General features: G+C 54.9%; 1 protein-coding gene across 3 annotated transcripts in view; it reads right to left on the bottom strand.

The window, feature by feature from the left end:
• SSBP3 (single stranded DNA binding protein 3) overlaps positions 1 to 14,348 on the bottom strand; it is a 161,048-nt gene that overhangs the window by 26,654 nt on the left and 120,046 nt on the right. The window lies entirely within an intron of this gene.

Here is a 14,348-nt window from a genome sequence, read left to right as displayed (position 1 = left end):
AAGCTGACCCCTGAAGCCCTGGGCTATGCTGACCTTGACTCCCCCCAGAAGAGATAGGCAGGTGAATTCACTTAAACCACAGGGTTGGTCAAACTGTGGGATGCAACCCATTAGTGGATGGTGAAATCAATTTAGTGGGTTGCAACCATTGTTTCCTAAAAACCTGGAACGGAATAAAAAAACAAACTATCCAACAGCTCTGTGTGTATGAAGGCAAATCTTTTTCACTAACATAACTTCATATTTATACATACGTGCATGTGTGTATACTGGTTCAGTGTCAAGTGTATTTCCTACTGCAGGTCAATCAAAAAGCACAAAAGGCCCATCTTGGAAGCTCCTTCCTGCCTACTTGGGACGTTCGGAGCTGGACTTTGGGGCTGGTGACAAGGAGCCTGCCCTAATTCACTCTTCTCAACCCTCGATCATGCTATTACTCTTGGAAGTCACTTTTGAGAAAAATCCAAAACCTGCGCGGGGGATGGGGGAAATTACATTAAAGAGGAGAGGGAGAGAGAATCTTTGAGACAGAGGTAGGATTTTCTTCGTCAGCCTTCTCTCTCAGAACCAGGCTGCCCAGCCTCCCCACCTGCTCAGAAAACACAGTCCGGAGGCGGGGCGGGGCGAAGGGGCTGGTAACAGGCCGTGGGCCTAGAGACATGGAGAAGAGGTGTGCAGGGAAAGACGGCGGGGGCCGTCCAGGAAGCCGGGGGCGCCACTGAGGACAGGCTGGAGTTTCTTGGCCAAGCGAGGGGCTGCTCACTTCCGGAGAGCTCTGCGGAGCAGATGTTCCCCTACCTGCCACGCTACTAATTTCAACAAGTGTGTGTCTTTCTAGCGGCTGCCAGCAACGGCATGGTTTGTTACCATGAGCAATTTTCTTAATTAACAGACATTAATTAGCCATTTAGCAATTTTGCAAGCATTTGTTTAGCGGCTTTCCTAAACATGAATACCACTGTGATAATGGCGCTGATTAGAGGGTCCCCTAATTAACAGTACAGGGAAGGAAAATTGAAATCACATAAATTAAAAAGGGAGGGGAAACTAATGAAGGCGGGACATATTTGCACCTGCAAGTCTTTTGTACCATGAAACTTGGGTGCAATGTAAACAAAATAAGATAATTCAAAGCCAACCCCCAAAAAAAGAAAAATAAAAAGAACGGAAGAAGAGGGTTTGAGGGTGAGGTCCAGTTGCCAAGAGGGGGCAAAAGGCCTTCTGTTGGTTCTCAGCTCTTGGCAAGAAGGGAGCGCCTCCTCCCTCCAACCCTCGTGGTCCTCCCTGGTAAGATCTGGTGCTTCCTCAGCGAGAGTGGCGTGTCTCCAGGCAGGTCCCCCACACCTGTGGCCCCATGAGCCAGGGGAGGCAAGTAGCGGCTGACTTGACAGCTGACTGTAGAAAATGTATGGAAAGCACCCCAGAGTGTCTGGCCCCCACAGGGGGTCCCAATCAGTGGCAATCCCTACTAAGGGCCAATGCTCGAAACCGGGTCTGGAGGGCCATTCCAAGCTGTCTCTTGGCCCTGGATTATGGCTGCTTAGGCCCCCCGACATTCAGAGGGCAGGCTGGTACGTGTGCCTCACCTCTCTACCTCCCTCAGAAGCTCCCTGCTGGACTCTAGTAACTGGTCCCTGAATGAGTGGATGTGGTACAAGTTCGCCTCGAAGCAGCCACCTCAACACAAACGGCCAATGAGTATTAAGGGCCGGGAGCGGGTGGCTGGTGAGTGAGGCCCCAGGCCAGCCCAGCAACTTCTCTGGCCAGTAGGGAGAGGCGGGCAGTGGGCTATTAAGTCTTCTCAGAAGTCTCCTCCCCATGACTTGGAGCTGGGGTTTGGAACACTGAAGACAAGAGAACCCTGGCCCAGGCTAGCCAATTACCCAGAGAGAAAACCCCACCATGACCTCAAGACAGGCACAGATGAATCTCAACACTCATGTACCCAGGGCACGGAGCTCCTCTCCCAACCCCTGGGGGTAGGTGTTGACCAGGCTCTGCTCGTGTACTTCCCAGCATGGCCCCCAGCACTACTGGGAGCTCTATGAGCCAGAAAGCTTTTCCTCCATGAAGTCAGAAGCCTATCAATTCCTGATGGTCACCCACATCCAGCCAAAGCGCCATCCTCTGTGTCTGCTACATCCACTCAGCCTGGAGCCGTCTGCCACTCGATCAGCGTCTGGACTCAGTCCCCGAGATGGTGTGCAACAGCACAGGGAGGGGCCCTGCACACTTGGTGCATTCTCAGGAGCCTCAGAGAATAGGGCACCGCATTGAAAATGTTTGCTTCTGTTAAAACGACGACGAAGACGACAGACCTGTTTCCACCTCCACAAGGAGGGACAGAATGTGCTGCCCTGTGGTTTAGCGCACCAGTAAGAGGAGTTTCTCCCCTATCCTGCCTTCTCAACAAGAGACCAACAGGTAGGTATAGAGAAAACAGACTTTATGGTCTTTTCAACTCATTACCCACTTGGGTCAAAATGCTACATAGGAGGCAGACCAAAAAAGATCTTGTTTGAGGATTCTGACCTTCATTGGGATATTGGGCTTTTCTCTTCCCCAAACTCTGAACAGATCTGGCAGGCAGGGGGAGAGGATCAAGGCAGAAGATGGGAAAAGGAGGGAGTCATAACACTGATGGTACTGATGAGTTTTCCCACACAGGACAGCTCCCCTATGGGGCCTGCCTGGCATCTACTTGCTGAAAGCTTTACAAGAACCCAAATTAGGTGTGTCTGGAAGCCTGTTTGGCCAAAAAGAGGCCGAGTCCAGCTCTACTTAGACCTTGGAGGCTTTCCGTCTCAGGAACTGCCTAATCCCCCCTCCCAGCACGCTGCAGAGACATCTGCAGACATCTGAGGTGCAGAGTCCTGGGCTAGACTGGAGTTGAGGGTCCCACTGGAAGCTTGGGGAGAGCTACACCTGCCCACACACTTGTTTGTTGGGTGGCCCTGATAGATCCTCACTTCTTCCAGTATCCTTCATTTACAGGGGAGAAAAGAGAGGCCCAGGACAGAGGCGTGACCTGTCCGAGACCACAGAGAACTCAACTCATTGGTGGCTGAGCCACATCTCCTAACGCCAGCCCAGGGATCTCTTCATGATAATCACCTTCCTGTCCATTTACGTAAAGAAACAAGGTCTGGGTTCAAATCCAGACTCAGCCACTGACTGCACCTCCCTCGTCAGAGAAATGTGATAATGGGATAATAATGAAGCCACACCTCACCTGCATTAGCTCATGTAACCCTGGACTCCTGGCTGGAAAGGCTATCAGTCGCTCCATTTTACACCTCAAAAGGGTGAAGCCACTTGCAAAGCTATTAAGCAGTGGAACCAGCCTCAGAGTCCGATTCTAGAGCTCCAGCTGGCCCACTGCTCTAACAAGCCCACAAGTAATGCCTCTGTGTCACACCTGGAGCACGAGGAGCAGAAAGGAACAAATCCTAAGGCTGAAGGATGTGGGGGTGCAACTAGTCACTCACCCACAAACATATTCCGGATGCTGACCTCGGGGGTCTAGCCAGCCCCATATCCTGGGGGTGGGTCACGGAGGTGCATCAGACTCGTGTGGCCCTAGCCTGGAAGCTCCCAGGCTAGCTGGGGAGAAGGATGAGATGTGGTGACAAATGAACTTGTGTCAGTTTAAAATGCCATGGGGTCCAAGAGAAGGTGACAGGTAAACTGAGGCCCAGGATGGCTGGAGAATGTAGGCCAACAGGGAGCCAGGGAGCCGGGATGAGAACTGAGGTCCCTTGACTGGTCAGAAGTCTTTCCTGCTGCAGTGCACTGCCCCCCACGGGGTGACAGCAGGGAGGCCTGCACCCAGGAGAGACCCCGATCAGGAAACCTTGTGACCGAATGTGGGAAAAGAAAGCAGCAAACGTGCCCACTTCCTGCCTGGGCCTTCATTCTGCCCCAGACCCTGTTAATGGACTTGCCACTCTGTCTCTGGCAGTCCCAAAATCTCTGACCAGAGATACACAACTCCTGCAGTTCCTTACTTTTTCCTGCAATCCCAGCATTGGGTAGTGTCTAGCAGCCTCTGAGAGCCACCTAAGCAGGGCCTGGGGACGCTCGGCGATGGTGTGATCGAAGCAAACACTGGACACCGACAGTTCAGTGAGACAGCCTTTGCTGTCACAGACGGGGAGGGGAGCAGAACACCCCCAGGCATAATGGATCCACAGTCTCTGCAGAAAGGCATGTCAGAGTGTCAGCACGAGCCACCTATATACCTCTTGGGTCACAGCCGGGTTGAGTCCCTGCACTTCACCTGAAGCCATCCTCGAGAGGTAGACGGGCTTACGGCACGATGGGGGAAGCGTCAGGTTACACAGACCTGGCATCCGCTCCCAGCTCCTGCAGGGCACACTGTGAATCCAGTTTCCTCATAAGGGCAAAGGGACATCACAGTGGGGTGGTGCAGGTGACAGCGCTAGGCACGCGGAAGGCCCCCACTCTTCCATGGCCACTCGCTGCCCATTCACAAGGAAAGCAGGAGCGAGGCCTGCTCTGCCAGGAACACCCTCCTCACTCAGCCTGTTTGAAAGCCCACATACCCTCCCTCGTGAAGTCTGCTCTGCCCAGTCATGGTGCGCTCCAAAACACGGGGCATCCTCTTCAGACATTGCGTCTGATCAGGAGACGCCGCGTCTGCTGCTCGAGGGCACGGGCACGGCCTTCCACCCCATGCGTACATCCTGGGCAGGGCCCGAGGAGGGCAACGAGGCTTGGCCAACACGCAGACTCCACAGCCGCAGTCAGCCGGACCCTGGGTGGACACATCCAACACCTCTGAGTTTAAGCAACCAGGAAGAATAGTACCAACGGGGTGACCAAGCTCGTCCTCTATAAACTAAAGACTCTTACGGAAAAGAGAGAGGATAGCTCTTTAAAATTAAAAGTCAAATAGAAAAAAAACCACAGTGATTTTTTTTTTTAAAGGAGAAAACGAATAAGAGCTACAGGCTAAGTTTAATATTTCCAAAACTCACCACTCCTTCACCCAGCACCACCTCACGCTCCCCAAAGCTGCCGTTCCCTGACTAGAAATCATGGACTCTCAGGGAAACAGAGCTGAGACTTAACTCCAGGCTTTCCGGGTGCAGAGGCGAGCCCGGGAGACAGCACACTTGAGAACGAGCTGTGGACAGGGGCAAAGAGCGGGGCTCCAGAGCCCAGGGCACTCGGGCTGGAGTTCTGTCTTGTCTCCCTGAGCCGTGGGCTGTTCATTGACAAAGTGGAGGAGTTCAGGTGACATGGAGTTCAGGTTCCTCACAGGGAAGCCCGGAGACCGCTCTGTAAGCTGCAGAATGCTACCTGCTTACCACTGGCCAAATTTGCCTTCTGTGTTTACAGAAGGCCTTTGGGGAAGGCACCTGAAGTTTCAGGTGGCTCAGAGACCTGACACTCCACACATCCCCGTCCCTCCTCACTCATGGGGCCCCTGGCCTGGCAAGGCTTGGAGGGGTGGGTTTTATCGACTGGCCGCAGAGACGGACGACTTGCATTACTAAGGGCCTGTGTCATCTGCCTGTGGGGTGTGTCATTTTAACTGAGTGAATATAAAATTGCATTAATTCTACACATGGTAAAAGGCATGCAGCAGAGGCAGACAATCCAATTTGCTCCTTGGACACAGATGCTGACGGAAAATGCTGTAAGCCCATTCTGGGGAGAGGGGGCTGAGGTGTGCCCGAGTGCCACTGACCACCCCCCACCCCCGGCCATGTCCGTCAACGCAGTCCACCTCGTCCCTGGAGCGCGAACTTGACCACCTGGCTGGGTGAGGGAGGGAGAGCTTTAGCCACCCCTCCCCTTTAACACGCACCTCATCAGAGGCAAAGTTTTTTCTCTACTACTGTGACCCACGGGAACAAAGTTATCAGTGGCTCGCACAGCTGCTTTCCTTCCCCACCTCTGTCTGGCCCCTCCAGGGAAAAGGCTTCTCTGCGTGTGTGTATGTAGGAGGTACGGGCCAGGACTGGAGCTGAGGTTACCAACTCGAGGGCAGAGGGAGCCTGAGCCTTCTGTGTGCCCACCCAATGTGAGTCTGGGACACACCCAGCAGGTCCTCAAGGGGTTGAGCTGGGCCACCCCTTGAGGGTAGGCATGACCCCCAGAGAGCTCTATGTCAGGGGCAGCTGGCTGCCTAGGAAATGAGCCCACGAGAACCATGACCCTCCGTGGGCACTAGACAAGGACAGGCTTGGCCAGAGAGAGGTGAAGCGGCGGTGGCCCCTGTTCCTGGATGGTGGGGAAGTCACCAGTTAGAGGGAGCAGGACAGCACACGATGTCCTCCCCCTGGGGTCACCTCTGCATACCATCAGGAATCGGAGCAAAGATCAGCAGAAGACTCATTGATTTCTGTCTGAGCAAAGGCCCCAGCTGACCTCCCCTTCTCCCTGCACCTCTCCGAGGAGCCGGGACAGGGCTGGGCAGACGGCAAGGGCAAGAGGCCCACAGACTTGTGAATCTGGTGCCAAGACACTCACGGGAGGTGCTCAGCGAATGTTCTCAAGAGGTATGAGGCATGCTTGCCCCACAGAGACAGAGACGCAGAATCAGCAGGCGATGGTTTTCCAAACAAAAGGAGGAAGCGTGGCAAATGAAAGCAGTGGCAGTGTCCAAGACCTAATGCAGAGCTCTGGCACACACCGCCTCCCCCACCTCCACCCCCAGCCCTACGCACAGACAGGAAGACTGAGCCCCATAGCCCCTCTCACTGGTCCCAGGGCCAGCCTCGGTGGCCTGCACCACACCGTATACCCAGAATGGAGGCTGGGGTCAGGGCAGTGCGAGGACCCCAAGAGCACGGCCACCATGCTGAGCGAGAAGAGGAGCTGGCAAACTATGGCTCCCGGCCAAATACGGCCTGCTGCCTGTTTCTGTAAATAAAGTTTTATTGGGACACAGCCATGCGCACGTGTACCCTGTCCAGAGCTACTGTCGTGCTTCTGTGGCAGTGCTGTGACAGAGGCCAGATGGCCCACAGAGCCTAAAATATTTACTATCTGGTCCTCCACAGAAAATGTGTGCTGACCCCTGCAATAGGTAATGGGTTTCAAGGTTGAAGAGGGGGAAAAAAACTGGGGTCTTTTACAATCCTCAAGGTAAAATAAAATAGTACTATATCTACTTTCTGATTTTTAATCTCAAATCTCTCCAGTAAGACAAATGAAGCAAAAATTAACCCCAGTGACAATAAGAAAACTGAAGTCATTTATTGGAGCCACGATTTTTCCCACTGAGGATGAACAGAATGAGCGCCGGCCCAGGGGTCAGCAACCCCAAGCTCTGGTTCTCCCACCACGACACCATGCGGCCAGTCTTGGAGTCCTGGTTTTCCTGACTACTGGTCTTGCACAAAATGACCTTTCCTCATTATAACCCAACAGCCAGCATTCACATCCAGCTGGCTGGCCCCAGAGTATCTCCTTGTGGATCATCTCCCTGTCTCCTTCTCGCCACAGTGCTGGCGAATGCCAGCATAGAACATTCTGGGGGCTCGATGCCAGCCCTTGGTTCTTTCAGCGGGTTCACGCTGTGTGACCCTCTCCCTTGCAGTGAATTTCTCTAGGGTCATCTCGGGAAGGGGCTCTACCTTGAATGGCTATGGTTGGGATGGGGTGGGGGGATAAGAGAGGTGACTGTGCCTCCAGCTGCTAAAACTTCGGGGCCCCCCTGCGAGAGATTCTTTGTATGTGCCTGTGTCCATATAACCAGGCACCCTTTTTAGGGACACAGGAGAAAGCATGCGCAGGACCCAGTCCACTAGGCAGTGCGTCCAGCCACTGGGTCCCAGCACCCTGGGCGGAGGGTGCGCTAAGCACCAGAGACACAGGAATAAGCCGTGGACCTCCCTGAAAGAGTTCCAGGCTGGTTGGAGAGACCCAGGTTTTACTATTACCATGGCAGCACCCCAACAGAGGCATGGAACCACGCACCCCAGGGAGCAAGAGGGCAGCAATGACAGAAACATCACATTTAGGCAGGACCTGGAAGGAAGAACAGGTGTCCTCTGGCAGAGAAGAAACAGAAGGGCTTCTGGGCTGAGAGACTGGACCCTATGCTGTAGAGGCAGTGTGGCCATGGTGCTGGAGCGCCATACACACAAGACAGAGACCCTGGGGCTGGGACCTCAAGGCTGAAAAGCGGGGTCATTAACCTTTAGGAGCTCGTGTATGAGTGTGGCAATCAGATCTAGGCCTTGGGAATTACATATCCGTTCCTTTCCTTTCCAAAGATGTTTCTATGGCGTCTCTCAAGTTAGAAATCAAGACTTGTGGCCACTGGAAAACTGAGTTCATGGCTATCTGGGGTGCTAACTGCATATGGAGTATGCACATGCTCTCCCACTAAGCTATGCTCCAGCCCTGAATAGCTAGCCTTCTTTAATGTTGGTGAAGGACGTGGGACCCAGGGAAGGTTTCCAATACCCAGTCCTAGCCATGTGGGCTTCCGGCCAGGAGCCAGAGAGCAAACGTCGCTCTTCCCGACCATATATTCAGTGCAGTAGAGAACAACTCTGCGGACAAGCAGGAGGGGTAGAGACTGACCCAGGATCCAGAACCACGCCAGTCCCTAGGAACACCTAACCTTGCCAAGAGAACCAAATCCCCACCCCCCACCCCCAACCACAAGATTGTGTTTTGCTCTGAAAATGGATAGTGCTGCAAAGATGCACCCTACTCCTACCCGCCAGCCTCCACACCACCTCTCACCAGCGCTCAGGCTCCACTGTTAATCACAATGGCACAGGGAAGGCGAGGTGCATATTAAAAAGGCACTGCCTCATCCACCCAGAGAATTCCTGTTCTACTTTAAGCTCTCCAGACACGCGCATGCACACAGCCTTCATCCCACTACCCCTTCGCACCCCGACAGACAATCCACAAAGTAAGGATCTCATCATATCCAACTAGGAAGGGAAGACACAGGGCTCTGGAAACCACACATCCAGAATGCCAGAAGTCATCTCCTAATGTCCACTGAGCAGAAGAGGGCTGAGCTGGGAACAGGAAAGTCGGCCACGGTTTTCCCTTTGGTTTGCAGCTCCCTGGACGACTGGGTGGTCTCATGCCTCCTCCTGCTCCCCGAAGGGAGCAGCTTGGGGAATGGCCCAAGATCTCATCTTCTTTCCTCAGCTAAGGAGAAGCAACAGGATGGGGCAAGGGAAAGGACCAGGACCCTGGGAAGAAATGGGTTTAGGAAGCCTGCCCAGAGTCACCCAGGCGAACCTCAAAAGAAGCATAAAGGGGCAGCTGAGTGTGTGTGTGGGGGGGGTGGGGGGTGGGGGGGTGGGAGGACGAGGGGGGGGTTGGAAGAGCCCCAGAGTCATGGCCACCATCTGCAGTCCCCCCACCCCCACCATAATTACTCACCTCGCCTGTAAAATGGGATGCCCTACCTACCTCCCAGAGAGCTGGAGGACTGAGATACTGAGAGTCAAGTACTTAGTCCAGTGCTGGGAACTGACCCTCACCAAAGGAGGTGGCTCAGACCTTCTCCACCTCAAGGAATCCTTCGGGAGCCCCCTCCTTCTTTGACTAAGCTTTCCCAGGACCCCAATCCCAGGGCGCTGCCTCCTGGCCTGTCAACAGTCTCGGGCTAGAAGCACAGTCCTCACGCAGCCTGCCTGATGCTGAATGCTCCTCAGCAAACTCTGCGGGAGTCATCTGGCCTTTGAAGCGGTCGCTTATTTCTTCTGCCCCAAAAGCCTTTGATGCCCCAGGGGAGAGGAGCCAGGTCTCTCCTGCTTACCACCGCACCTCCCGTGCCCGCCCCCTAATGGGGATACATGTCACAGATGGGCAGATTAAGGCCCAGAAAGGTAAAGCCGCTGCCCTAGGATGGACTGCACGTCTCCAAACTCTTAGAGCCTTTCCATAACTGCAGATTAAGTTTTTTGGGACCAGATACTATAATTACTCTGAGGAAGAGGTACTTCATCAGATCCACATTTTGGGTGTATGTTTTTTGACCTTGGGACAAGGAGAGGGTAAGACTTCGTCAGAGTCTCCTTGAATAAAACTGACCCGAGACTGAAGAGGCTTCTAGAAGGGGAGGGGAGAATTGTGCAGTCTACAGAAGAGGCCACGCAGACGTGCTGGAGGTGCAGAGGCTGGGTCTAAGAGCGACAGCTCTGGCCCCTGTCCTGGGGATCAAAAGCTGGTCCAGTAACAGCGTGAAGGTAGCAGGATTAGATGACAAAGAACTGTGAGTGTCTTACCAAGAACTTGGACTTCATTTCTCTAATGCAAGGACATCATCAATAGGAGGAACACTCAGCGGAGGGGAATCAGCCACCTGGCTGGCCTGCACTTAGCCCAGGCTGGGGTCAGCCCCATGGACTGTGAACACCTGCAGACAGGTTCTGTCTGCCCTCCCGATCCTGGGAGGCCAGCAGGGCTGGGCAGAAAGCTGTCACTCGAATGTGTACTGAAGGAACAGATGACTGAACGCACTGAACGCCAGCCCCTGGGAAGGAGGGCTTGTGCGAATTTCTGATCGGCCTTTCATTCTGACCACATTTCCAAAGTCCTAGCTGGTGAAGCAGGTAGAAGCTGTTCCTATTTTACAGATGGGGAGCCGACACTCAAATGATACCCATTTGAGGTGAGGCCCACTAGTAACAGAACTCAGGATGCCAGGCAAAGACCCAGCCCCTGGGTGGGAGAGTTGACATTAACTCACAATAAGGAGCTCATATTAATGAGCCTGGCAGGAACAGAATCAGAAGCTCCTGGACATGCAACCTGCTTCCCTGCCTCTACCTCCCCTGCATACTCCCCCTGGGTGGACCAGGGAACAAGCAGTTAAGTCAGGATAGGGCAGGATTAAGTGAGATAACACATTAAAGGGGCCAAGCAGGGCCTGGTGCTTGGTGTATTGGTGCCCAATAACATCAGTCTAACTGGGGCTAAGTACTAAAAAGCCAATCTGTCTTGAATATACCCAGAACCTCTCCCACACATCACTGCCACCAAGGCTGTGCTGAGGCCCTAAGACTCTCTTCCTGGAAGAAAACACTCACGGTGGCCCTTGCCCTCGGATGAGCTGGAAGACGGGAGCTCCACCCTGACCCCCGGCTCTAAGAACAGCCCCAGCACATTCCTACATGTGTCCACAACACAGAAACCCAAGTGTTTAGCCACCCCAGGCACCAGGCAAGGGCTTCATGGGCCTCATTTCATGGCATCCTCACAAGTGCCCAAGAGTTTGGGGCTATCTTCACCCCCAACTGTCAGGTGAAGCAATGAAGTTCAGATCGGTTAGCTGGCTTTCTCAAGGCAACCCACGTGCCAGCCCAGGTTGTGTGACCTCGGGGCCTCCAGGAAGGATGGAAAGCCTTCAGGGAGGGTGAGGGGGGGATGGCGGATGAGCTTCTGGGGGCCCAGGTGCTCGGCTTCTGACTGACCGTCAACATGGATCCTGAAGCCGATGGGTCATGTTTCCATGGCAGTAATAAACCATCACCGAACACGGGTGTATGTCTCCCTGGGAGGCATTGTGGTTTGCTGAATGAGTGCTCTTCAGCACAGCTGCGGGTACCAGTACCCAGAGAGGTCGGGTAACCTCCCCAGAACACAGGGTCAGGAAGTGGCACTGGGGGGTGGCGAGGTCCTTGCTCCAAAGCCCCCCGTACAGTCACCATGCCTTCTGTTGCCCTCCCCCGAGGTGTCCATAGGAGGCCTCTTCCAGGGCTGATGCCCTGCTACTCCCCATCCCTGCACTGCATGCAGAGCTGAGGTGGTGCCCCCCACCACCCCGGGCAGGGAGCCCCTGGGGTAGCCCAGCACCCAGCCTGGCGGTGACACTTCATAAAAGCTGTGGCCCCCTGGCCATACTCTTACCAAGTGTAACCCCGCATTTTAGTATTAGCAAGAGACAGGGGCTTGCTGGATAACAAGTGGGCCCGGCCCAGGGGTCTCATTTATCCCCAGGCCTTCATCTGGGGGGGGGGAGCTGGTCCAGGGAGTGTCAGCTGAGGAGTTCATTTAGGCAGAAACAGGACATGAGCCCAAAACCCACACTGTGGATCTGCTGCTGTATATCAGCTCTTAGAACAGCACCTCACAATTAGCACTCGGCGAGATGTGAGAAAGCCCTCTGACCCCGGCCCAGCCCCCTGGCCCAGCCCAGACTCCCCAAAGGGCAGTTTCCTTTCAGCGTGGTGTGATCTTATTCAGGGGGGTCTATCCTCAGCCACATAATGCCAAGGCATGTTATTATAGGATTCCGCTGGAATTCTCTTCCTCCAACCTCTTCTGCTACAAGGGCTGAGGAATTTGACCTTTTTTTTTTTAAAGGAAAAAAAACCTCAGCATGATTTGCACAGAAGGTGGAAGCAGGAACACAGGAGGGTCTACCCCCTCAGCCAACTATGAAGAAACAAAACAAAAACACAGGGGACTCCTCCACCCTCGTGAAAGGCAAGAGGATCTTGGCAGGGGGCGGCAGGGGGAGGGCGGGGACGCGGCAGCGGCGCTGGGACAAGGGACAACACGGCGGAGCGGCTCCCAGACACAGGAGAAAGTCGAATCTAAGAGAAACCCGAAGTAAAAACCCAGGACTAAAGGGGAAAAGGATAAATCAGCCCAAGCTTTTAACACATGAGAGGTGAAGGGGCTGCTGACACCACTCTTTGAGGATGGTATCCATAAAAGTCAGAGATCTGAGTCGGCTTACAGCTCAGGAGGAGAGAGGGGTGCACTGGGGTCTCCGGGGGCTTAAAGCAGCAGCAGTAAGAACTAGTCAGCCTCCCAGGTCCCAGAGTCCTTCTGGAAGACACTGCCAAGGGAGCAGAGACCTGGGGCTGAAGGGGGGGATGTCCTCGGTGGGGAGGCATAGGCGCCCAGCAGCTCCGCGTTAGGGGGCGGTCGAGGCCCGCGGAGCGGCTGGGTGCTTTGTTACCGAGCAAATCTCCCAGGCACTGACTGCTGATGCATAGCTAACAGGGCGGCAGACATTGATTTATGTTCAACTTTCCATTTCATCAGCGAGAGTTACGGTGCGACACGCGGAGTTCAGGTTTTTCGGAGGGGCGGAGAGGCGGCTCGAGTGTGCAGACACAAACATGCCCGCACGCGTGCACACAGGCACACGCGCCAGTCAAGGCCGCAACTTTGTTTTCCCTTTCAGGAAGGAGGGCGAGGGGGCCAGCAGCCTGGCACGTCAGGAGTAACCTTTCGTGGGCCGTTGCTAGGAGCCCCCGCACGGTCATCTGCCGCTGGGCAGACGTTAGGCACCAGGCTGGCTGCCGGGCGGGGCGGGAGCACAGCCTGACCTTTGTGGAGGTGGTGTTGGCGAGCAGAAAAGGCTTTTTTTTTTTTTTTTTTCTTTTCTTCCTTCTGTCCTGCCCTGGACTTTCCACACAGGCCGGGCAATTGTGGGGGGTGGGGGTGGTGGCTGTGTGTGGGTCCACGGCGGGATGAGGGGAGAGCCCAGGCGACAAAGTTTCCCAGCAGCCAGGGGTCTCAACAGCCCTCTAAGGCACCTAAGGCCCAGAGAGGGGAGGATGGCTCTGCAAGGACACACAGCAGTTTGGCAACAGGGCTGGACTCAAACCAGGACGCCCAACACCCAGGGCAGGGGTCCTCAGGCTTAAAGTGCTGCTGGCTCGTTCACAGTAGCCAGGGGAGGGGCGGCTGCGGCGCTGTGGGTGCCACGTTAGCTTGGAACAGGTGGGGCTGGGGTGGGAGCAGCCTGGGGCCCAGCAGTTGGGGCGCCCCGCCTCCCGTCTAATCCTTCTCAGCGGGGGTGACCCTGCCTTCTGTCAGTCTGGAGGCCGACAGCAGGGTGAGGGGCGGGGAGGAGGGGGTGCTTCTGTCCCCTGAAGGAACTGGCACACTCCCTGCCCCCAACACGGCATCTGTGTCCTCCTCTCCCACAGACCAAGCCCTCCACCAGGACCCCTCCTGCCCGCAGCGATGGAGCCAGGGCAAGGGGCGGGGGCCAGAGCGTGGGGCCCAGAAAGGGAGGGGATTTGCTCCCCACAAAAAGGTGTTCATCAAGAAGCTCTAGAGTCTACCACCTGGTCCAGGCCTGTCTTCCCTGAGCAACTCTCTGGCCAATGTGAGCCTCGGTTTCTTCATTCGGAGTGGGAATGCTGTTAGCTCTCAGGCCGACCTCAGGGGGCCAAATGGAATCACACACGGGGATACCTTTTCTAATCTAGAGAGTGTTCCACCAACAACTAGAAGAGGAGGTCAGACAGTTCCACTTCAGGACCTGAGGGCACTGGCTGGGAGTCTCAAGGGGCAAGAAGGCAGCCGTAGGACCACATGGAGGGCCCCCTCCCTTGGAAAGCAAACGGTCTAACAGGGTAGGAGGCACCTGA

Source organism: Eumetopias jubatus, unplaced genomic scaffold (genome assembly GCF_037043125.1).
Source record: "Eumetopias jubatus isolate StellerSeaLion01/CBP00866 unplaced genomic scaffold, mEumJub1_p1.0 scaffold_4, whole genome shotgun sequence".
Classification (NCBI taxonomy): domain Eukaryota; kingdom Metazoa; phylum Chordata; class Mammalia; order Carnivora; family Otariidae; genus Eumetopias; species Eumetopias jubatus.
The sequence above is the reverse complement of the archived record's forward strand: the minus strand, read 5'-3'. Positions and strand labels throughout refer to the sequence as shown.